Source organism: Ahaetulla prasina, chromosome 11 (assembly GCF_028640845.1).
Source record: "Ahaetulla prasina isolate Xishuangbanna chromosome 11, ASM2864084v1, whole genome shotgun sequence".
Lineage (NCBI taxonomy): Eukaryota > Metazoa > Chordata > Lepidosauria > Squamata > Colubridae > Ahaetulla > Ahaetulla prasina.
Window position 1 is genome coordinate 23,663,534 of NC_080549.1, and position 23,443 is coordinate 23,686,976.

The following is a 23,443-nucleotide window of genomic DNA, read 5'->3' on the forward strand; positions in this document are numbered from 1 at the left end:
CCCATCAGACGTCACTCTGAACTGTGGAGGAGGAGGGCTGGTGGTGCCAGTTGCAGGCCTGGGGCTGGCTGTGGGGCCAGCGCGGGCAGTGGTGCCGGCTGAATGGCTGGTGCCTGCAGTGGGACCGGAGCTGGTGTCCATTGGTATTGAACCTACTCTTGGCTGGGGTAAAAGGCCCAGCTAGAGGGGATCTGGTTGGCAGGAGGCAATCTGGGGACCGGCTGCCGAGGGGGGCTGTTGGGTAGTCAGCAGTCCCAATGGTGGCCCTTGGAACACTAGACTATATTGGCTTAATGGGTCTTGCAGTGGCGCCACTCCAACTCCAGCAGGAGATGTCATTCCGGTAGACTGGACCAATGGGGAAGGCTATGGTGTGATCCGTTTCATGCCAAGTGAAATAAGGCCAATGCTCCACTCAATGCCACTGTGGTCCCTTGGCCTGGAAAGGTAAATGTGGGCTGACCCAGAATCCAACCAGGTGGGCCGGTGCTAGGAGATTGTGCAATGCTGCCTATGCTGAGCTGGTCGAACCACTCCAGTAGACCCGCCAGCGACTGGCTTTGCGTCAGCAGTGGAAAACCCCACTCTTGGGAATCGCTAAGAATGGCTGGTCCCAGTGCTTTCCATTCGAGGCCTTGGGTCTGTCTACTCTCCTTACTCCCATCTGTTGTTCCCGCAGCCTCGTCCCACAGAGAGGGATCTGGTTGAGCAGCTTGCCTCAGCGCTGGCTCTTTGGGCTGGGCAACCTCTCGGCGTTCTGCTTTGGCGGCCTCCACTGCCTTCACCACGGATTCAGAAGGGAAGTAGATGGTCTCGACGTGAACCATCGAACCAATCCCAGTGATTCCCTTTGTGGTCGCCATGCTCTCCTCCATCTTCCCTGAGTCTTCACACTGCCTGCTGTCAGGTCGGCGCTTGGGGCTCAGGATCCCAGACAGCACCCTGGAGTTCGGGGAGCTGGTTGAAGTTTTAAAGGAGATTCAAGTTAATGTCAGAATTCCAAGTAACACTCCCAATGAAAGAAGACTCTGAGGCTAGAAATTCCTCCAAGTTCCATTTTATTAGAGATGTCATTTTGGCACACCTGGGAAAACCCGAATCTGAAAGCTTCCAGGTTTTTCTCACCCAAAAGAAAGTCCAGGTCCCTTCCTCTGTACCCATATGTCCATCACATGGTCCAATCAATGGACCATCCCAGTCACGCCACTCTAGGTGCAGGCTCGAATGTCTTTGACAATCAGAGAAAGGAATGTTATTATGGCTAAATATCTCCACCACTCTATTTTATCCCCCCCTCCCATATTCCCACAGCATTAAGTGTGGCAGGCCTGAAGAGTGACCTTATGCACGGTCACTCATGCTCTCGTGACATCTCGCCTGGACTACTGCAATGCTCTCTACATGGGGCTCCCCTTGAGGAGCACCCGGAGACTCCAGGTAGTTCAGAATGCGGCTGCGCGGGTAATAGAGGGAGCCCCTCGTGGCTCCCATGTAACACCCCTCCTGCGCAGACTGCACTGGCTGCCTGTGGTTTTCCGGGTGCGCTTCAAGGTTTTGGTAATGATCTTCAAAGCGCTCCATGGCATAGGTCCAGGTTACTTACGGGACCGTCTGCTGCCACCGAATGCCTCCCACCGGCCTGTGCGCTCTCACAGGGAGGGACTCCTCAGGGTGCCGTCGGCCAGGCAGTGCCGACTGGCGACGCCCAGGGGAAGGGCCTTTTCTGTGGGGGCTCCCACCCTCTGGAACGAGCTTCCCCCAGGACTTCGTCAACTTCCTGACCTTCGGACCTTCCGCCGCGAGCTTAAGACACATCTATTCATTTGCGCAGGACTGGACTAGATTTTTTAAATTTTAAATGTCTAAATTTTAGATTTGGTTTTAAATTGGGTTTTATTGTTTATATGTCTATTTTAAATTTTGGCCGATATAATAAGTTTTTTAGATGAATGTTTTATTTTGTATATTTATGTGTTTTTTATATGGCTGTACACCGCCCTGAGTCCCTAGGGAGATAGGGCGGTATAAAAGTATGAATAAATAAATAAATAAATAAATAAGTAAGAGCCAAAGAAAAAGAAGGCCTCCAGGGCTCACACAAAGTTAATGGGGAAGCCAGATTCACTTAATAACAGTGTTACTAATTTAACAATTACAGTGATTCACTTAAACGTGGCAAGAAAAGTCATAAAATGGGGCCAAAATCATTTAATTAATTTCTCACTTAGCAACATACATTTGGGCTCAATTGTGGTCATAAGTTGAGGACTACTTATTCTATATTGTTCCTATTTAATGGTGAATGGTGGGTGAATGCTGATAGAGACACTTTTGGGGGGGAAACGGAACACATCCATTAGTATTGCTAGAGAGAAAATAAACGTTTGCAGAACTACTTCACCATTTGCCAAAGCTCCTGAAGGGATATAGGGTAACCACCAACCTTTAAAAACCGTAAAAGATGTAATTTGGGAGAACCATTGTGGACCTGTCCCATTTTCAAACCAAGTTGTGGGCGTTCTCACAAAATGGTGGCTAGTACTTTTCAAAACAGCTGTTTTTTTTATTAGGTCAACTGGTACTGAGGATTCTTTCTTACTCCCTGCCCAGCCTCTTAGGGTCTGCTCACCCCCTTTTTTGGGTGGATGGGTCCACCTCCAAGCAAACCTTGGTCATAACATTCACATTTATTTTTAAAGAATTGCTGCACAGAGGCATTTTTTTTTTTTGGAAATAAATAAGAAGCTGGCACTTTGATTTGCAGCATGCTTGTTCTCCGCTTTTCGAAAACGCTAGTAAAGATTGGTGATAGGTGTGGGATGGGGATATAGAATTTGCCAGAAACCCAAGGAGTGGTTTACAAGAATATTGGCATCCACAGCTACCATCCCCACAGCTGGAAAAGTAACCAGAAGCTTGATGGATTATAGGCAGCTGCAAGGAATATTCTTGCCAGAAGTAGTCTTCTAAATTAGAGCATCTTGCCAAGAGCTGTTAAATCTGGATTGCAAAATTCCAGTTGAACCAGTAGAGGGCTGCAAGGAAAAGGCGTTTTTAGGTTCTCTTTGCTGCCCTCTCATGGTTCTCTTTTACAGCTTCTTGGAGTATCCTTGGTCAAGATAACATTTCAAGCATTCTGTCTTCCAGATGTGTCCTTTGAAAGGAAATGAGAAGAGCAGAAGGCGGTCTGGCCTGCTGTGCCCTGCCCTTGGCCAAAAACAATGCCTTCTGATTAGAAATTAGAATATACGCAATCGCTTGGTGATATTTGCAAAATAAACTGATAGCCAATGGAACTCAGCAAACTCTTTGGTGTGGCTTTGTATCCTACATGTATCCTTTATTTCATACATGAAATCCTACATCTATCCTTTATTTTATACATGAAACCACCCAACCTGGGATTGCATCATATAGCAGGTGAAAATGGCATTGGTGGTAGTTGTTCTTCCTCCTCCTCTTCCTCCTGCTGCTGCTGCTGGAAAGGACCTTGGAGGTCTTCTATTTCAACCCCATGCTCATGCAGGAGACCTTATACCATTTCAGACAACTGAGCCCCACACAACTTCTGAATGAAAGCTATTCTGTTGGTTAATTGTTCTTGCTGTCAAGAAATTTCTTCTTAGTTCTAGGTTGTGTCTCTCCTTGATGAGTTTCCATCCATTTCTTCTTGTCTTGCCTTCAGGTGCTTTGGAGAATAGGCTGACCATCTCATTTTATAGGAGCTCCTCAAATATTGGACTGCTGCTATCAGCTCAGCCCTAGTCCTTTTTTACACTAGACTAGACATACCAAGTTTCTGCCACTGTTCTTCATTTACTCTGGAGTTAGTGCATTGTAGAAACTCAGTCCTAATGATGTGCATATGCAGTAAGTCTTCCATGCAGCATCTAGATCAAGAACTAGGAAAATTACATAATATGCATAATATGAAAGTGTGAGCAGGAGTTTTCCCTGTCTCCAATTATTTGAGGACTCTAATATATGGAAAAGAAAAGCAATTTGGCACTTTCATTTTTCTGCATTAAATCTTACACTTCTCAAAGAAAAAATTTGTAAGTAGATTTTCTAAAAACAACTGTTCGGTTGCAAAATATTTGATTAATGGGCAGACAATTCCCCTGATTTCTGCAAATCAAGGCATTCTCTCTTGGGAGCCAATATGGAGGTATTGGCTCCCAAGAGAAACTGCCTTGATTTGCAGAAATCAACAGGTGAAACAGTGCTGCAGATAAGCATAATCGGTTGGTAAAGACTGCAGGGGAAAAACTGCTCTTTCAGGTATAGGAGGAGAAGATTTTAAAAGCAGTTGACAAGCCTGCTTTCTGAGCAGGAGCTGAGCTCAGCTTCTCAGTCATCAAGGAAAGTTCATGCACACATGCCAAACCTTCCCTGGCTTGGCCCTCTTCACAAAAGCCAGATCTGCAAAAATCAACTGCTTAGCTCTGGGCAGCAGGAAGAGGACCAACACTGATGAAGATCAAAGAAATATTGGTCTTCTTGAACCAGGTGCTTTTCAGATTTTGGTTCCCAGCTTCCCAATCCACCAGAATGTAGGTGATGGTGATATTTACAAGAATAACTGAGCTGGAAGGGGCTTCTTCTAGTCCAACCCCTTGCTCAAGTAGGAGACCCTTTCCCATTTCAGACACATGGCTGTCCAATCTCTTCTTAAAAATGTCTGGTGTTGGAGCACCCACAACTTCTAGAGGCAAGTTATTCCACTGATTAATTATTCTCATTATCAGGAAATTTCTCCTAATTCTCCCTTGGTTTTCTCCTTGATTAGTTTCCATCCAGTGCTTCTTGTTCTGCTTTGAGATTAGAAATTTTACACTGAGAAACTGGGAGAGTATGCCAGAAAGCATCGTAAACTACAGATAGTGCTTAACTTACAATTGAAAAACCATTTGTTTAGTCACCATTTGAAGTAACAACAGCATTGAAAAAAGTGACTTATGAACAGTTCTGATACTTAATCATCACAGCAGCCCCACAAATTTTGTGGTCAAAATTTGGGTGCTTGGCAACCAGCTTATATTTATGATGGTTGCAATGTGCCATGTGATCACAGTTTGCAACCTGCCCAGCTGGCTTCCAACAAGCAAAGTCAATAGGGGAAACTGGATTTGCTTAATGGCTGTGTGGTCATTTAAACACTGCCCCAAAAAAGATCAAAAAAATTGGGTGTTTAACAGCCATCTTGTTAAGCAACAGAAACTCGAGGACCACCTGTATTTCTACGTTGCTGTCAAGATCGTTGGCCGTGGGATCACTGGGGACTGAGTTCGACTAGAAAGAGACTTTATTTTTAAAGTGTTGTTTTTAAATTTCAACAGTAGGTACTTACTAATAATTGGAAGAGTCACTTGAATACATCATCACAAACCCACCGCTGCTTCCCGAGTCCTCAGACTGCTCAAATGAGACTCTCCAGGCAAACTTTGGGTAAACCAGAACACCACCTGTTATGGGAAACATGGGCATGAGTGAGGAGCAGATTAATCCTTTTCCCCAGTTGTTGAAAGAAATGGGCTCTTTTGCTTTTAATGCCAAATTTAATGCATTTTATCACCAATGTGCTTAGTCTGATCATGAAGGATTGTTTACAAGATGATTTATTTATTATAAGTAATTCTTGATTTAGGAAAAGCAATACTGCGATACAATCCCCAAAATGACAGAATGATCTCAGTTCGAATCCAAGGCAAACCATTCAATATCACAGTAGTCCAAGTCTATGCCCCAACCACTGGTGCTGAAGAGGATGAAATTTGATTAAATAAATAAATAAATAAATACTGGTTCTATGAAGCCCTACAGTACCTGATAGAATTAACACCAAAAAAATGTGCCCAGGGGGATGCTGCAGTGGTCTTAAGTGTGAAAAATGGTCGTAAGTCACTTTTTTTCAGTGCTGTTGTAACTTTGAATGGTGAACTGTTGTTGTAAGTCAAGGGCCATCTATTTGATTCGATTCAGTCCTGCCCAACACCAGATGACTAATACCGCTTGTTTCCATACATAGCAAAGATGTTATTCAATGGTTTAAATCAGTGTTCTTTAAACTTGACAACTTAAAGATGTGTGGACTTCAATTTCCAGAATTCCTCAGCCAGCAGGTTTTAAAGGGTTCAGCTCCCAGAATTAATGCCAGCTGGGGAATTATGGGAGTTGAAATCCACATATCTTAAATTTGTCAAGTTTGAAACACATTGGTTTAAATGATATATTAGAGGCCAGGGATGTGCCAAGAAATCACAGCTATCTCCTGGAAATCTTTTTCAAGCTAAGCTGAGATGGGAGCTTGGAAACACACTCTCTGTGTGTATTCAAAGCATCTCTCTTAGCTACTAGCACATGGGTTTAGCAGGTGATTTTGGAGGCGTGACTGATGGAAACTAAAGTTGGCAACACCTATCCCTCAGGAAAGCACCATGCACTTTTCCTAACATTAAGGGATGACAGTCAATAGATACTGATGATTTCAAGGAAGATGTAAGGATGGGGAAATATCACAACAGCCAGGAAATACAACTTTTATGCTGCATGGGTCTCCAGCAGGAAGCACCAGTGTTTTACATATAAATACCAGGTGTGGGTACACATGTGCACAATTTCAACTCCCTAAAACCTTTGGTGTTAAATGTTGCCACTGTAGTCTTATTACTTGTCATTCTGTCCTATGAAAGAATATTTTATTTCAACCACTTTTTTTTCCTCCCTTATGTTTTCAGTTTTTTAGGGGTGGGCATCTTCCCAGCACATCATTTCAAGGCCAAATGTTACCCAAATCCCTCCCCTCAATTTATGTAATTCTATTGTAATAAGAAAATTGACTAAGACAAGGCTTCAGGGATTTTATTGATTATTCCAGTGATGGAATTCAATTTTTTTCACTACCGGTTCTGTGGCATGGCTTGGTGGGCATGGCTTGGTGGGCATGGCAGGGGAGGGATACAGCAAAATCCCCATTCCCACTCCACTCCTGAGGGAAGGATATTGCAAAATCCCCATTCCCTCCCCATTCTGGGGCCAGCCAGAGGTGGTATTTGTTGGTTCTCAGAACTACTCAAAATTTGCACTACCGGTTTTCCAGAACCTGTCAGAACCTGCTGAATTTCACCCTGGATTATTCCCTTGCAATATTGAAAGTCACTCTTGATCATAATTGATATGCTATCTTTGCAGCAAATTAGTAGGTCTGAGAGAATAGGTTTGAGTGGTACCAAAGTGACTCAGATTTAAATTCAGCCTCAGTTCCCCGCCCCAATTCTTTAGTCCATTTGTTCTCTCTCCGTCCACACTTAGCTGTTGTGAGGAAAAACAATAGGGGAAGCACTATATTTAGAACTTCAAAGTCCTGAATGAAAGATGGGCTGTGAATCCAGCAAAGAATTAAATAATAAAGCATCACAAAACCTAAAGCTACAGTATGTCCCATCTGGAATCTGCATTCATGACATGATGGAACTTCTTTGGTCATCAAGCCCAAAGAAAGTCTGGAATGGAAAGGGAAACACCAGAAGCCAGGACAAGGAACAATGGATGGAAACTAATTAAGGAGGGATTCAACTTAGAACTAAGGAGAAATTTTCTGACAGAACAGTTAACCGGTGGAACAGGTTGCCTTCAGAAGTTGTAGGTGCTTCATCACTGGAGGTTTTAAAGAAGAGATTGGAGAGCCACTTGTTTGAAATTGTATAGGGTCTCTTACTTGAGCAAGGGGTTGGACTAGATGACCTCCAAGGTCCCTTCCAGCTGTATTCTAAGGTATAGGATCTCCTGTCATTGGCAGGGGGTTGAACTAGAAGTCCCTTTTAATCCTATGATTCTATGGAAGACCCCACAGTATGTGGAATTGACATCAGAGAGAACATAGATAGGAACGCATGAGAGTAGGAAGTGAGAAGTGTCTGTTTTGATGTGCCCAAGGGCTTGAATTAATTTGCTGCAATGGTACCTTTCTTATGTGAGTTCCCTGTTAATCCAAGTCAGTGGCGACAACCTTAAAATGAGTAGACTTCAACTCCAAAATTTGTAATTTACACAATAAATACAGTAGGGGAAAATTTGGGTTAATTTCTGGTACAGATGGTCCTTGATTTACAACCATCATTTAGTGACTGTGACGTTACAATATCACTGAAAAAAAGGTGATTTATGCTTGTTTTTCACACTTACAACCATTGCAGCGTCCCCATGGTCGTGTGATCAGAATTCAGCTGCTTGGCAACCGCTTCGTATTTATGATGGTTGCAGGATCCCGGGGTCATGTGGACCAGCTGACAAGCAAAGTCAATGGGGAAGCTAGATTCACACAGATTAACAACACTAAGAACTGCAGTGATTGACTTAAGCACTGTGGCAAGAAAGGTCGTAAAATGGGGCAAAACTCACTTAATGGCCATCTTGCTTAGCAATAGAAATTTGGGGCTCAATTGTCCTAAATCTAGGACTACCTGTATCTGAAAGACCAAGTTGTAATATTTGCTCTCCCTGCTAAATCTGGCTACTTGTAACACTGTTTATTGATTTTTCATTTTTTGTGGCTTAGGGAGCCAGGCCAGAAAAGGAGTTTATTAGGTAACCAGGTTAAGCGGCTTGCATAAACCCAGCTACTTATGCTCAGTTGGGAATTTTCTGAAGCTAGCCGACTTTTAGGACGACACTGAAGGCTTCAGCCATTGGAAAGGAGCTGCGATCCTGCTTCCTCCTCTCCCTTCATGCGCCAGGAGGTCCGCTCCAGACCGCCGATCTTAAGGCTCAGGATAGGAGAGGGGGCGAAGCTGCCTGCAATTACTGCAGGTTCAAGCCCCACCAGGTCCAAGGTTGACTCAGCCTTCCATCCTTTATAAGGTAGGTAAAATGAGGACCCAGATTGTTGGGGGGGCAATAAGTTGACTTTGTATATAAATATACAAATAGAATGAGACTATTGCCTTACACACTGTAAGCCGCCCTGAGTCTTCGGAGAAGGGCGGGATATAAATATAAACAAACAAAAAAAAAGGCTCGCAGGACCAACTGGCATCGGCCTCCTCTAGACCGGTCGCGCTCTCCCAGGGAGCCCCCTCCCCTTTCGTCACTCTCCCAGGTGCTTCCCCTTCACACGTGCGCGCGGCCCGCCTCCCCTTCGCTTGGCCGAAGCTGGGGGAAAAGCCTTTGCGCCGCGCTTCCTCGTCCTGCCTCCGCCGCTCCGCCACCCCCGCCCGGCTTCCCGGGGCTCCCGCAACTGCCAGCCGGCCGCGCGTCACTCCGGCCCGGAACCAGCGCGGTGGGGATGCGGGTGTGCGCCGCGCCGCAAGGGACAAAGTAAGAAAGCCGCGGCTGCCAAAGGCTAGTCTAGAGCTAGAGCCGCTTCCGCCACGCGCAACTTTCTTCGCCCGTGGAAAAGTTCCCCGCCTGGAGCAGCGCCCGAGTTCGGCCAGCCGGGAAGTCGCGGCGCGCCGGAGAGGAAAGCGGGCGGCCGCAGCTGGGGCGCCTCTGGAGCTCGCCTGCCTGCTTGCCTGTCCCGGAACAAGGGACCAGCCGGCGCCGGGCTTGCCTGAAAGCGGCCTCGCCGGACTGCGCGCGGTGTAGGAGCTGCGCCCGCCACGCGCTTCGCCGAGCAGGTAACCGGAGGGAGCCGGGCTGCGGAGGGCGAGGGAGGCAGGGGCTTCTCGCCGGCCCCGGGGGCTCAACTCGCTCAATCGGGTGGGGACAGGGGGAGTTCCGCGCATCTGCCTAACTTGGGTCAGTGGAATCTTGGCTAGTTCTGGGTGCCAGAGCGTATTGCAGCAGCGCGGCGTTGAGGAAGCCGTGGGAATCCGGCCAGTTGGGTTCACTTCTCAACTTTGAGTCCGTGGGAAAACGTGCAGGGCTGGCTTCGCGGCTTCTCTTTCGCAAGTTGCTTTGGAAGAGGAGTTGCTGCTTGGCCAAGAAAGGGTTGCCCGTTGTGTCTCCGCGTGCGGCCTCTTTGCTCTAAAGGGACGGCAGGAGCATCGGCGACCGTGGAAGCCCAGTTTGTTATTCACCCTCTTTGGTTGTCTTCTGCCGAAAGTTAGGGTTAGGGTTGAGACCCTCTTAAGGGCACCAGCCTTGAACCTGACTGGCTCATTTGCAGGTGGCATTTTTCTTTTCCTTCTGATTGACATCGGGTTGTTTGGCAAGCAAAAGACCTTTGTTTAGAATTGTGGCATTGTTGAATGTTAGAATTGTGCTGTTGTGCTGGGGAGTATTATGGGTACAGTGCAGGTAATCCTCAACTTACAACAGTTCATTTAGTGACTCCAAGTTACAACGGCCCTGAAAAATTTAACTTATGCCTGTTTTCCATACTTACGACTGCTGCAGCAACCCCATGGTCACTTGATCAAAAGTTGGACAATGATCTTGCATGCGGTGCATAAATTCTGGCACTTTCTATTACAAGGAAGCCAGAAGTTCCATTAGTTTTTGAATACTAATTTAAAATGGTTTTAATTGTGAATATCATACAGTAAGCAGGATCAGTGCGAGTTAGAATTTGGGTAGGGGCCACTTGGGAATTTTGGGGCCATGGGCTAGACTGGGAATGTGGAAAAGCATGGCAAACCACTTCACTCCTGTCACTTCACTGTTTCTGTGAAGTGTACTTAGAGAAATCTTTACTATTTAATATATGCCAATGTAAGACAGTTTTTAAAAATATTTTGGTTGTTTATCATTGCCAGTAATAAAATATTATTGTTTTTGCTTATGTAAAGGTTCAGAATCATTTTAGGACATGAGTTTGTTCTAGTAGAGACTTGAAAACCAGAATGCAAATATTTTAATCACACAAAAAATTTGCATGTTTAAGCAGAGTACTTCCTGTTGTATTCAGTGGGACTTACTCTCATGTAAATGCTGAGAACTTGCAGCCTAAGTAAACACTTAATGTGCTTAAGAAGATACTTTGTTCCTGGGAATCTCATTTTTGGAAATGGCCAGGACCTCTGTAGGTCATCTTTTGCAATGTTATCGAAAGCAATTATTTTCAGACACCCTCTTTTTCAAAGCAGGCATGCATTTAATTAAAAATAGGTTTTTCTAACTTTCTGTTCGATTATAAAAAGAATGTCTTATCTTTCTAGAAAAATGATCATATAGAAAACAAAATGCATATCCAATAAATCTTGGTTATTTAATTCATCTTTAATGTACAAGCCACAATTGGTTAAATTTCCATAACATTCTGAGCCAAAATCACACAAAATCCCCTTTTGCAAGTTGCTTTGAAGGAGGAGTTGCTGCTTGGCCAAGAAGGGGTTTGCCTGTTGTGTCTCTGCATGTCACCTCAGTGCGCCAAAGGGACAATTACGATTTAGTGGATCAAATGAATTCAGATCATACACACCTCTAATGCTCACATCACACTGTCATGTTTGCTGTAGTTTCTTGAAGGGTGTTTGGCTTTGAATATGGACAACAATCTTTAAATCATATTTCATAAACCATAACACTCAAGTTCACACAAGATACTTAACTCTTAAGTTTAGGTTAACAAAACACAATGGCATAATATATTACGTCCAAAAAAATAAACAAGCAAATGGATTAATGGGATGGGCTGGTTTACATAATATTCCCAGATGGCTTTCTATAACCTTTCAACCACAAACTATCAAGCCACGTTTGAATCTCATCTAATGGGTTGTGAAATTCCTAGCAGAGTGTCACAAAGAGGAGAACCTTACTTTGAGTTAATTCAGAGCAAGCAACATAACAGAATAACGGACTTGGAAGGGACCTTGGAGGTCTTCTAGTCCAACCGCCTGCTCAAGCAGGAGATCCTATACTCGTGATGGCGAACCTATGGCACACGTGCCCAAAGTGGCACACAAAGCCATGTTGCCTGGCACGCACGGCGTCGCCTGTTCATCTTCCATTTTTCTGCGTGCACGATGATCTTTGGCACTCGGTGCCACATGCATGCACGGTCCCTTTTCGGCACTCAGTGCCAAAAAGGTTCTTTATCACTGCCCTATACCATTCTTGCCAATAGAACTCAACAAACTCTTTTGTGGGGTGTTGTATCCTATACTGAAGCATACATGAAACTACTCAAGCTGGGGTTGCGCTACATAGAAAATGGCATTGGTTCCTCCTCCTCCTCCTCTTCCTCCTCCTCTTAATCTAGCCCCCTGCTCAATCAGGAGATCCTGTACCTTTGCAGATAAGTGGCTATCCAATCTCTTCTTAAAACCTCCAGGGATGGAGTACCAATAACTTCTGAAGACAAGCCATTCCATTGGTTAATTGTTCTCACTGTCAGGAATTTTCTCCTTCATTCTAGATTGCTTCTCTCCTTGGTTAGTTTCCATCCATTGCTTCTTGTCTTGCCTTCGGGTGCTTTGAAAAATAAGTTGACCCCCTTCTTCTTTGTGGCAGCTCCTCAAATAATGGAACACTGCTCTCACATCTCCTTGGTCCCTCTTTTCACCACACTAGACATACCCAATTTCTGCAACCGTTCTTCATGTTTTGACTTCCATCCCCCTAATTGTGACATGAAGCCATGCCCCTCCCAGTGCTTCTACTCTTACCAGATCCTGGAAAGTAACAGGTTACCCATGAGAAGTTACTTCATGGGCGTATCTTTGGATATTGGTGCATAGGATTAGATTTTTGGCTAGATTGAAAGCCAATATTAGAGCCACTTTAGTCCAGTGGTTAAGGCACCAGGCCAGAAAGCAGGAGATTGTGAGTTCTAGTCCCACCTTAGACATGAAAGCCTTAGGCCAGTCACTCTTTCTCAGCCCAACCTATCTCCCAGAGTTGTTGTGGTGGGGAAAATGGGAGGAGGAAAGAATGTTGGATAAGTTCACTGCTTTAGGCTATTAGTTAAAAATAATAAAGGGATACAAATAAAATAAAAATATGTTATTCATTAGCAACGAGTAGACAGCCCAGTTTATTCAGTACAGTACTGTAGTGATTCACTTAACAAACGTTGCAAAAAAGGGTTATAAAATCAGATGCGACTCACTTAACCAACTCACTTGGCTCATTTAACAATGGAAACACTAGTCCCAATTGAGGCCGTAAGTTGAGGATTATCTGTACTATAGAGAGAGAGAACATCAGTTATAATGATATACAAAGCTATCTGTGGCTGGATTTGCATGTGATGCTGAGTCCATAATGTGACTTGGTTGGTATCTAAGTCACGTGGGTTGTAAATGACAATTTATGGCTTAGTGTTGTTTCTGATGATTGCTCAACAAACCATGGTTAAGCCAACTGACAGCGCTGTGCGTACCAAACTGTGCTGAGTTTTAGCATAGCACGAAACCATAATGTGTTTTATTTTGTGAATAGGTACTCCTCGACTTACACAACTGAGCCCAAAAAGGACAGTTGTTAAGCAAGTTAGGTCCCATTTTACAACCTTTCTTGCCATAGTTATTAAATGAATTACTGCAGTTGTTAAGTTAGTAACACGGCTGTTAAGTGAATCTGGCTTCCCCATTGACTTTGCTTGTCAGAAGATCACAAAAGATGATTGCATGAGCCGGGACACTGCAACCGTCATAAATATGAATCAGTTGCTAAGTGTCCAAATTTTGATCATGTAACTAGAAGGATGTGGCAACGGTTATGTGAAAACGGTCATTAAATTATTATTATTATTATTTATTATTTATTAAATTTTTATACCGCCCTTTTCCCGAAGGACTCAGCCAACAATAAAACACAATACATATACAATTAAAACCAACAATTAAAACCTAGCAAATTACAAAAGGCTGATAATTAAAAGTTTAAATTTAAAATTATAAAAGATTTTAAAAAACCCAATAAAAACCCAATTTAAGATTAAAACTATTAAAACATTATGCCAGTCCCGCTTGAATAAATAAATATGTTTTTAGCTCACGACGGAAGGTCCGAAGATCAGGCACTTGACGTAGACCAGGGGGGAGTTCATTCCAGAGCGTCGATGCTCCCACAGAGAAGGCCCTACTCCTGGGGGCCACCAGCCGACACTGTTTGGCGGACGGCACCCTGAGGAGACCCTCTCTGTGAGAGCGTACGGGTTGGTGGGAGGCATAGGGTAACAGCAGGCGGTCTCGTAAGCCATGGAGCGCTTTAAAGGTGGTAACCAGAATCTTGAAGCGCACCCGAAAGACCACAGGAAGCCAGTGCAGACTACGCAGCAGTGATGTTACATGGGAGCCGCGAGCGGCTCCCGTTACTACTCGCGCAGCCGCATTCTGGACTAACTGTAGCCTCTGGGTGCACCTCAAGGGCAGCCCCATGTAGAGAGCATTGCAGTAATCCAACCGAGACGTGACCAGAGCATGAGTGACTGTGCATAAGGCATCCCGGTCAAGGAAGGGACGCAACTGGCGGACCAAGCAAACTTGGTAGAAAGCCCTCCTTGAGACGGCCGCCAGATGTTCATCAAAGGACAGCCGTCCGTCCAGGAGGACACCCAAGTTGCGAACCACCTCCTTTGGGGCCACTAACTCGCCCCCAACAGTCAGCTGCGGCTGTACCGGGGTGCCGGCATCCACAGCCACTCCGTCTTGGAGGGATTGAGCTTGAGTCTGTTTCTCCCCATCCAGACCCGTACGGCTTCCAGGCACTGGGACAGCACTTCGACCACTTCGTTGGGGTGGTCCGGGGTGGAAAAGTACAGCTGAGTATCATCAGCGTACAGATGATAACTCACCCCGAAACCACTGATGACCTCGCCCAGCGGCTTCATATAGATGTTGAACAGGGTAGGCGAGAGAATCGACCCCTGAGGCACCCCACAAGTGAGGTGCCTCGCGGACGACCTCTGCAATGGTCACTAAATGAATGGTTGTCAGTCAAGGGCTCCCTGTATTGTAACTCTTGTAATTAGAAACCACTTGCCAACTCATTATTGGACCATAGGCTATGGTTAAACAAATCTTAGATTAGTGCAGGCGTGATTTCAGAAGGTGCTGAGTCAGCCAAGTATTCTTGTTGAAATTATTTTATCTGAAATACTGTTTTATTTGTATTGTTTCCCATCCCTCCTGAGTTTATATGACCCTGACACTGTTCGACTTTTGTGAAGTTGTAAAAATCTAGCAATGCAGTAATTTACTCCCTGAAGGGGCCTTGGTGGTCTCTGCACTTGGTTGTTTTCTTGAAGACGTTTCATTACCCAACTAGGTAACATCATCAGTACTAGGTTGTTACCTAGTTCGGATAATAAAATGTCTTCAAGAAAACAAGCAAGCTCAGAGGCCACCAAGAGCCCCTCATTTCAACCCTGAGCTACAAATACTCTCTTTTATTGGTAATTTACTCCCTGATAGTCTCTTCTGTTTATTAGAAGAGTTTCTGGGTTGGTCATCTTCCTTGTCCCCTGATGTGCTGGGGACATCACACATGTGCTGGGTTTACTCAAGTGTGCCAGTTGCTTACAGACGTCTCAGTAATTAAGGCAGCAGGAAGACAAAGGTTGCATCTGAAGGCTCTCTCCTCTCCTCTCCTCTCCTCTCACACACATTTGGAATTTAACAGAAACAAGAGATACCACAGGGAAGTTGCAGGAAATCTTTCTGAAATTCTTCTGTTCTCAGAAAGAAATTTTGAAATCCTTCCACTTTGGCATCACATTTTGACAGTCCTTCTCCTGAAATTGAATGAAGAAGCAGGTGACCTTGGGCCGGTCACTCTCAGCCCAACCTACCTCACAGGGTTGTTGTGGGGAAAATAGGAAGAGAAAGGTGTGCTGGTTATGTTATATTTAGCACACTCTCCTCCACCTTTGATGAGATTATTTGTAAAAATTATAAAGGCATGATACAAATAAATAAAATAGACCTGTCCATTTTTACTTAATTTGGTTATATCAGTGTTTTTCAAGCTTGGCAGCTTGAAGATGTGTAGAGTTCCACTCCCAGAATTCCCCAGCCTGCATGAAGTCTGGAAGCTGAAGTCCACACATCTTCATGTTGCCAAATTTGAAAATGGCTGGGTTATATCCTCCCTCCCTACCTGCATCTCCTGCCTGGCGATGATAGAAGATATGGATCTACTTGGAGGCTAGCACACCATGTGGGATTGAATAATTCCATCCTTCCTTAGCTGCTGCTTCTCAGAAATGATGCTCAGAAAAAATCAGGTTTTTCCTGTAAAATAAATTGTACCTTGTCATGACGAAGGAAACAGAAGACTTTGCATGCTGATGGGGTAATGGAGAAACAGGTAAGTCCTTGCTTAACAAATGGTCGCTCAGCACCTGTTCACAGTTGAGGTGGACCCTGAAAGGAACTTATGACCTGGACACAATCACATGACCACATTTTGGGCACTTGGTAAGTGGTTCAACTTCACAGCCAGTTGAAGCGTTCTGTGGTCATGGATTCACTTGACAATTGCCATATTCTTACAGCCTCAGCATTCACTTAATGACTGCTGCAAAAAAATCCTAAAATTGGGTAGAGTCATGTGGGTGCTTCAACTTATGACTATCAAGACTATCAAGATGGAAGTTCCAAATTCCATTATCATCATAAGTCAAGGACTACCTGTCTACACACTTTTTTTGCATCACTGTGTGACAATTTCTAGGTGGGGTGATACTACAGTAACTAGGGGCCTGTTGTGATATTGGCTGGGTGTTTAGAGTTCTGCAAAATCTGATTAGAATTAACCGTTTTGAATTTAATAATAATAATAATAATAATAATTTAATTTGTATACCGCCCTTCTCCCGGAGGACTCAGGGCGGTGAACAGGCAGATAAAATAAAAACGATACATTTCAATAAAAACAATATTTAAAAAACTTATTCCAATAGCCTAAATTTAAAATACAATACGAAATATAAAATAAACCCCAATAAAATCCATATTTAAAACCCTATTAAGCCAGTCCTGCTCGGAAGAATAGATATGTTTTAAGCTCGCGGCGAAAGGTCCGGAGGTCTGGAAGTTGTCGAAGCCCTGGGGGAAGCTCATTCCAGAGGGTAGGTGCCCCCACAGAGAAGGCTCTCCCCCTGGGGGTCGCCAGCCTGCACTGTCTGGTTGATGGCACCCTGAGGAGGCCCTCTCTATGAGAGCGTACTGGTCGGTGGGAGGCATGTGGTAACAGAAGGCGGTCCCGAAGATATCCCGGTCAAATTGAGATTGCTTCTGAATTTCAATTTTGAAAATCAACCTAATTCAATTCAACTTTTCAATTCAAAGTTGAATGAATTTGATTCCCATTTCTGTTTTGACAAAAAGAAATAAACCCCTGTATTCCTGTGCCTGACCCATCCAGGAGATTGCTGGGTATCTGATTGAGCTCCTGGAATCAACTAGCCATTCAATATGGAAAACTGATCCAGTTCAGAGTTTGCATCCTATTATCTTTAAATCTCTTTATGTATCCCTACTGAATATGATAAAAATAGAGTCAAAAACATTTAGAAAATGCTTGGGTGGAGATGTTTACCTTATTGCTGTTAAAAAAAAACACCTTAGAAAAATGCTGAAATGACCTCGTCACACATCAGGCCCCAAACCAAGAATGACATGGTGAATCTTCAAGCTGAGTTCTTTATTGTTTTCACACCAATAGACCAGATCTTGCAGACCAAGAACTCTAATATGCATCTACAATATATGATGTGGACTATTAAAAAGAAACTATCTTCATCCTCTTTCTCTCACACATGATCTCTGGGTTGAGTTTTCCTCTTACTCCTCTGAACTCCACTTCCTCCTAGGGATCCACCCCCTCAATTGATTCCATCCCACTATATTCTCTTGAGGACTCTTGTAACTATGTTGTCACCCCTATTTCGCAGTTAAGGACATTAGCATGGTTGGCCTAAGACAACCTTCCCATCTAAAGTCCTCTAGATCGGGGGTGTCAAACTTGATTTCATTGAGGGCTGCATCATGGTTGTGTTTGACCTCTGGGGGCCAGGGTGGGCATGGCCAGGGTGGGCGTGGTCGGCTTGATGTCACTCGTGTGGTGGTGCCTTAGGTGGCCTGAGCATTCTGCCAGTGAAAATGGGCTCCTGAGCTCCATTTTCAGCTGCCAGGGCCTCCTGCAACCTTCCTCATGTGACCCTCCCAAGCTCCATTTTCACTGGCAAAACCACCACGGACCGGTTCTTCCAGGGCAGCCCTGCAGGCCAGATCTAAGTACCCCACAAGTCAGATTCAGGCCCTGGGCCTTGAGTTTGACTCCCCTGTTCTAGATAGAATGTGGAGCTCCCAGAATCAGAATAACAGAGTTGGAAGGGACCCTGGAGATCTTGTAGTCCAACCCTTGCTCATGCACAAGGTCCAATTCCAGAGAACTGGTTGCCCAGTCTCTTCTTAAAAGCCTCCAGTGATATAGCACCCACAACATCTGGAGGCAAGTCATTCCACTGGTTAATTGTCCTCACTGTTGGGAAATTTCTCCTAAGCTCTAAGTTGCTTCTCTCCTTGGTTAGCTTCCATACATTGTTTCTAGTCCTGCCTTCAGGTGCTTTGAAGAATAGGTTGAGCCCTTCTGCTTTGTGGCAGCCCTTCAAATATTGGATCACTGCAGAATAAAAATGGATAGGGGGAAGTATCTCTCAAAAAAGAAGAGAAGAGAAGAGGAGGAAATGGGAAAAGATTGAGGGTGGAAATCATAAGAGTAAAAATTAGAGAAGAGAATATATCTCAGTAAAAATGGAGAAATTAGAACTTGAGGGCGAAAGAAGATGCGGCTTACATAAATAAGCATAGAAATATCAAGATACGATTAAAAATATTGAAAAAGAACATTTTGGCAGAAATTGCAACTAAGTAAAATGTATTTAGATAGGTTAAGTTGTATAAGATATGATATGGCCAATACTCTGTTCATAAAATATGTGGGTGTGTGTGAGGGGGAAAAAAATAAAAAAAATAGATTCAAAAAAATAATAATAATATTGGATCACTGCTATCATGTCGCCCTTAGTCCTTCTTTTCACTAGACTAGACATACCCAATTCCTGCAACCCTTGTTCATATGTTTTAGCCTCCATCCCCCGAAAACGATTCAACTTTGTTGTTTTTCTCTGCACTCTTTCCAGAGTATCATCATCTTTTTTATATTGTGGCAACCAAAACTGCATACAATATTCTAAGTGAACTCTTACCAAGTTTTTATAAAGCAGTACTAATACTTCACGTAATGTGATTCTACCCCTCTGTTAGTGCAATTTAGGATTACATTGGCTTTTTTGGCTGCTGTTACACACTGTTGGCTCCTATTTAAGTGATTTTTCCATAAGATCCCTCCTTCAGTTACTGCTATTAAGCCAGGTTTCACCTAATCTGTACTTATATCCCCCGGCCAGAGGGTTGCGTTCTTCTTCTTACACCCATCTGTTTTGAAATCCTTCTACAAGTGTACCCACCTAAAGCCAACTCGGTTGGCTGAGCTGTCCATTGTTGGACCAAAAGCTTTTGATGGCTTAACTGTGCTTTCTGTTCAATGAGATGCCAGCTTCCACTTCAGCACTGCCCTATTGTCTTCTTCAGAGGGCCGCCCTGCGTTTCATTCATCTCTGCATGGAAGGGCATCAGACTGAAACGTTCTAGCCAGCAAGTTGAGTAAGGCATCAACAATGACAACAATGGGCTGTTGTAAATATGAACCTCTGGAATGAACTTTTTTTATCCCAAAGAATAATGTTATTGGCTATGGTTAGGAGAGGCTGAAAGGAAGGAGGGATAATATGTGATTAATGATGGATAGACTGCAGATGACCCTGTTCATTTACTTTTTTGTCTTGTTTTGTCATGAATCTGGAGCTTCTTTCAGGAGACCACAGAATGTCACGGTGAGCTAAAATAAGTGGTTAAATAAAGTGGGATTGAAATTTAGCTTTGTGCCATGAGAGGCTGGGAAAGTCAAGATTATTTGTATTTAATCTTAAATTTGGTTAGAACACTATTTTTTTTTTATAATAGATAGCCAGGTTGTTTTGACTAGAACTGAATTTAGAACTGTCAAGGTCTGGATGTTCAGAATAGACAACTATTGTTAATGTATGGTATCAGTAACTTCTGTTTTACCCAAGAGTTGAAGACTTTATACATAAGATTCTCCCTTTGTTTTGTTCATCAAAACCCCCCAGATCTATTTCAGGGAGGTGGAACTGAAAAATTATGTCGTGTCCCACTCCTCCGCTGACGGCTGGGTCAGGGAAATCCGAATCAGGCTTGCCTCTGCAGCTCTGCCCAAAGTCCTAGCAAAGTCCTCAGAGCAGGCAGGAGACCAGAAAGTGACTTCAGCAAGATAAGTTCGACTTTGCCTGACTCAGAGACTGCCAGAAAGCAGATCCTTTATATAGGCCATGGGGTGTGGCTCCATGACTCAGCACTCATTAAGGCCTGCCCCTCCCTTCCTTCTGTTGCCTCCGCCTATCCAGTCTTCTGATGCGAGGGTCACTCCAATCAGCAGCTGTTGGAAATAAACTTTCCTCAGGCTCACATGCTGTGGAGGAGGGGGAGGGGTCTAGCTGCTCCATTTGCCTGGGCATGGAGCCAGGGCTGGGGCCGGGGGGGGGTGCTCCCTCCTCTGCAGCCTGCTTGGGCATGGTGCCAGGGCTGGGGCCGGGAGATGCCCCCTCCTCAGCCTGTCTGGGCATGGAGCCAGGGCTGGGGCCGGGAGGACATTCTTCAGCGTTCGGAAGCAGATAAGCAGACCCCGACTGCGGTGAGAGCGGGCAAGACACAACAAATTAGGACATAGGATCTCAATCCAAGACCTATGTTGTACTCACTACAGGTACTCCTTGACTTACAACAATTCATTTAGTAACTGTTCAAAGTTACAATGGCACTGAAAAATGTGACTTATGACCATTTTTCACAGTTGTGACTTTTGCAGCATCCCCATGATCACGCGATCAAAATTCACACTCTTGGCAAGAGGCTCATATTCACGATGGTTGCAGTGCCATCCATTTTTGTGACCTTCTGACAAGCAAAGTCAATAGGGAAGCCAGATTCACTTAACAGTTGTGTTGCTAATTTAACAACTACAGTGATTCATTTAACAACTGTGGCAAGAAATGTCATAAAATTGGCAAAACTTAACAAATGTCTCACTTAGCAACAGAAATGTTGGGCTCAATTGTGGTTATAATCTGAGGGCTTCCTGTATATTACAGCAACTACTTCAGTGCAGTCAACTGTATTATTATGGTTTTTAGAAATGAAAACTTCACTGACCTGGATCTGAATTTGGCACATATCATTCAACTACACAAAAGCCTTGCTCGCAAAAAAACAGACAGAGTTGCATCAGAGAGCAAGAATGCAGACATTAAAATAATACAATAATAATATTCCTGTCCTTAAGGAATTTGCTTTGATGTACAGCAGCCACTCAAGTATGCTAAGATGGTTTCAAAAGATAACACATTTTCTTCTGGGTATAGGTTCAAGAACAAAACAAGTTTTTGAGACGTTTGCATCTCTCTTCCCCTTTGAAGAGCCTTAATTGTTCTTAGCTTGATTGTTGTGCATGAATTATTTGACATCAGGAGCGTCTTAGAGAGAGAAGAATTCACAGAATCATCTATTGTAATGTCCTTCCTGTCAAAGACTACTTCAGCTTTAATTGCAATAATACTAGAGCAACTAATAGTTTTAAACTTAATGTCAACCGCTTTAATATAGATTGCAGAAAATATGACTTCTGTAACAGAATCATCAGTGCTTGGAATACTTTACCTGACTCTGTGGTCTCTTCTCATAATCCTAAAAGCTTTAACCAAAACTTTCTACTATTGACCTCATCCCATTCCTAAGAGGACCATAAGGGGCTTGCATAAGCGCACAAACGTGCCTACCGTTCCTGTCCTATTGTTTTTCTTTTCTTCTTCCTATATATATATATATGCTTATACCTCCTTATATTTACTCATATATGTGTTTATTTACTATATAATCTTTTTGTATGATACCTACATATATTGTTGTGACAAAATAAAATAAATAAATAAAAATAAATAAATAAAAGGGATTGTGGTCACCATCCTAACTTTCTTGGACCCTCCTGCAGATGGTCCTGGTGGTTGAGCTGTGCAGTTGGGGACATTCAGCTCCAACATATAGGTAGTCCTCGATTTAAGACCATATTTGAGCCTAAAATTTCCATGGCCAAGTGAGACAGTTGTTAAGTGAATTTTGCCCCATTTTGCGACCTTTCTTGCCAGAGTTGCTAAGTGAATTACTCCAGTTGTTAAGTTAGTAACACGGTTGTTAAGTGACATTGACTTTGCTTGTCAGAAGGTCACAAAAGAGGATCAGATGATCCTGGGACACTGCAACCATCATAAATGTGAGCCAGTTGCCAAGCATATGAATTTTGATTGTGTGATCATGGGGATGCTGCAACAGTCATAAGTGTGAAAAATGGTCATAAGTCACTTTTTTCAGTGCCGTTGTAACTTCAAATGGTCACTGAACAAACTGTTGTAAGTTGAGGACTACCTGTACTTAAATAATTTGGGGTTGGGCATGCATGAAGAATCCTGAATTCAAGCGGTAGGGGTTTCTACTTCCAAAATGGATACTACAGGTAGTGTTCAACTTACGACCACAATTGGGGCCAGAATTTCTGCTGCAAAGCAAGGTAGCTGTTAAGTGAGACATGCCCAATTTTATTACTTTTTTTTTTTTTGCTATGATTGTTAACAGAATCACTGCAGTTGTTAGTCCTTAAATCATGCAGTCCTTAAATAAATCCAGATTCCTCCTTTGTTGGAAGCCATCTTGGAAGGGCGTAAATGGTGATCACATGACCACAGGATGGTGTGACCATGATAAATCCATGCTGGTTGCCGAGCTCCTGAATTCTGATCACGTGACCATCAAGATACTACAACAGTTAAGTGCGAGGACTGGTCATGAGTCACCTTTTTCAGTGCTGTTGTAGCTTCAAATGGTCACTAACTGAAGGGTTATAGGTTGAGGACTACCTGCATGGGAGCCTTGTTGCATCACAAAATAGTGGCCATGATGGTCACGGCCAAACACTACCTTACCAATGCTCTGTTTTTATTTCAGATTTTACCCATCTTCTATGAACTCAGTGGGACTGTAGGCGTTGCCGTTAATCAGGGGTGGGAATCTTTGGGGAATCTTTTTGCAAAGGGTTGGGGGAAAAGGACTATAACATTGATGCAGTGCATTTTGTCTCTGACCTGAAGTGTCTTTGGAAAGATTTTTTACAATGGAGGGATATCTGTTTTAGAGCTTATAATGCCATTTGAGTGGGTTTCCCATCTCAACATGGAGCACCATCCATTGTCAGCAATTGCATCCAGTGGGTAGCAACAGAAAATCTGTTTTGTGTTGGTTGGACTTCTCTTTGGACATTAATGTGATGTTGGAACCCAGTCTTGGCAACTTTAAGATGTCTGGACTTCAACCCCCAGAATTCTGGGAATTGAAGTTCAGACATCTTAAAGTAGCCACGGTTGAGA

At 43.7% G+C, this 23,443-nt stretch overlaps 1 protein-coding gene across 5 annotated transcripts in view; it reads left to right on the forward strand.

Moving 5' to 3' along the window:
• Nucleotides 1–9,118: 9,118 nt before the first annotated feature.
• The window catches only part of ARHGEF9 (Cdc42 guanine nucleotide exchange factor 9), a 369,419-nt gene continuing 355,094 nt past the window's right edge, over nt 9,119–23,443 (forward strand). For 2 of the 5 annotated variants that reach the window (XM_058154711.1, XM_058154715.1), the window contains exon 1: nt 9,120–9,614. The gene's annotated coding sequence lies outside the window, so the exon portion shown is untranslated. Of the gene's footprint in view, nt 9,615–23,443 lie in introns of all 5 variants that reach the window. The other 3 variants (XM_058154713.1, XM_058154712.1, XM_058154714.1) reach the window with 2 other exon arrangements.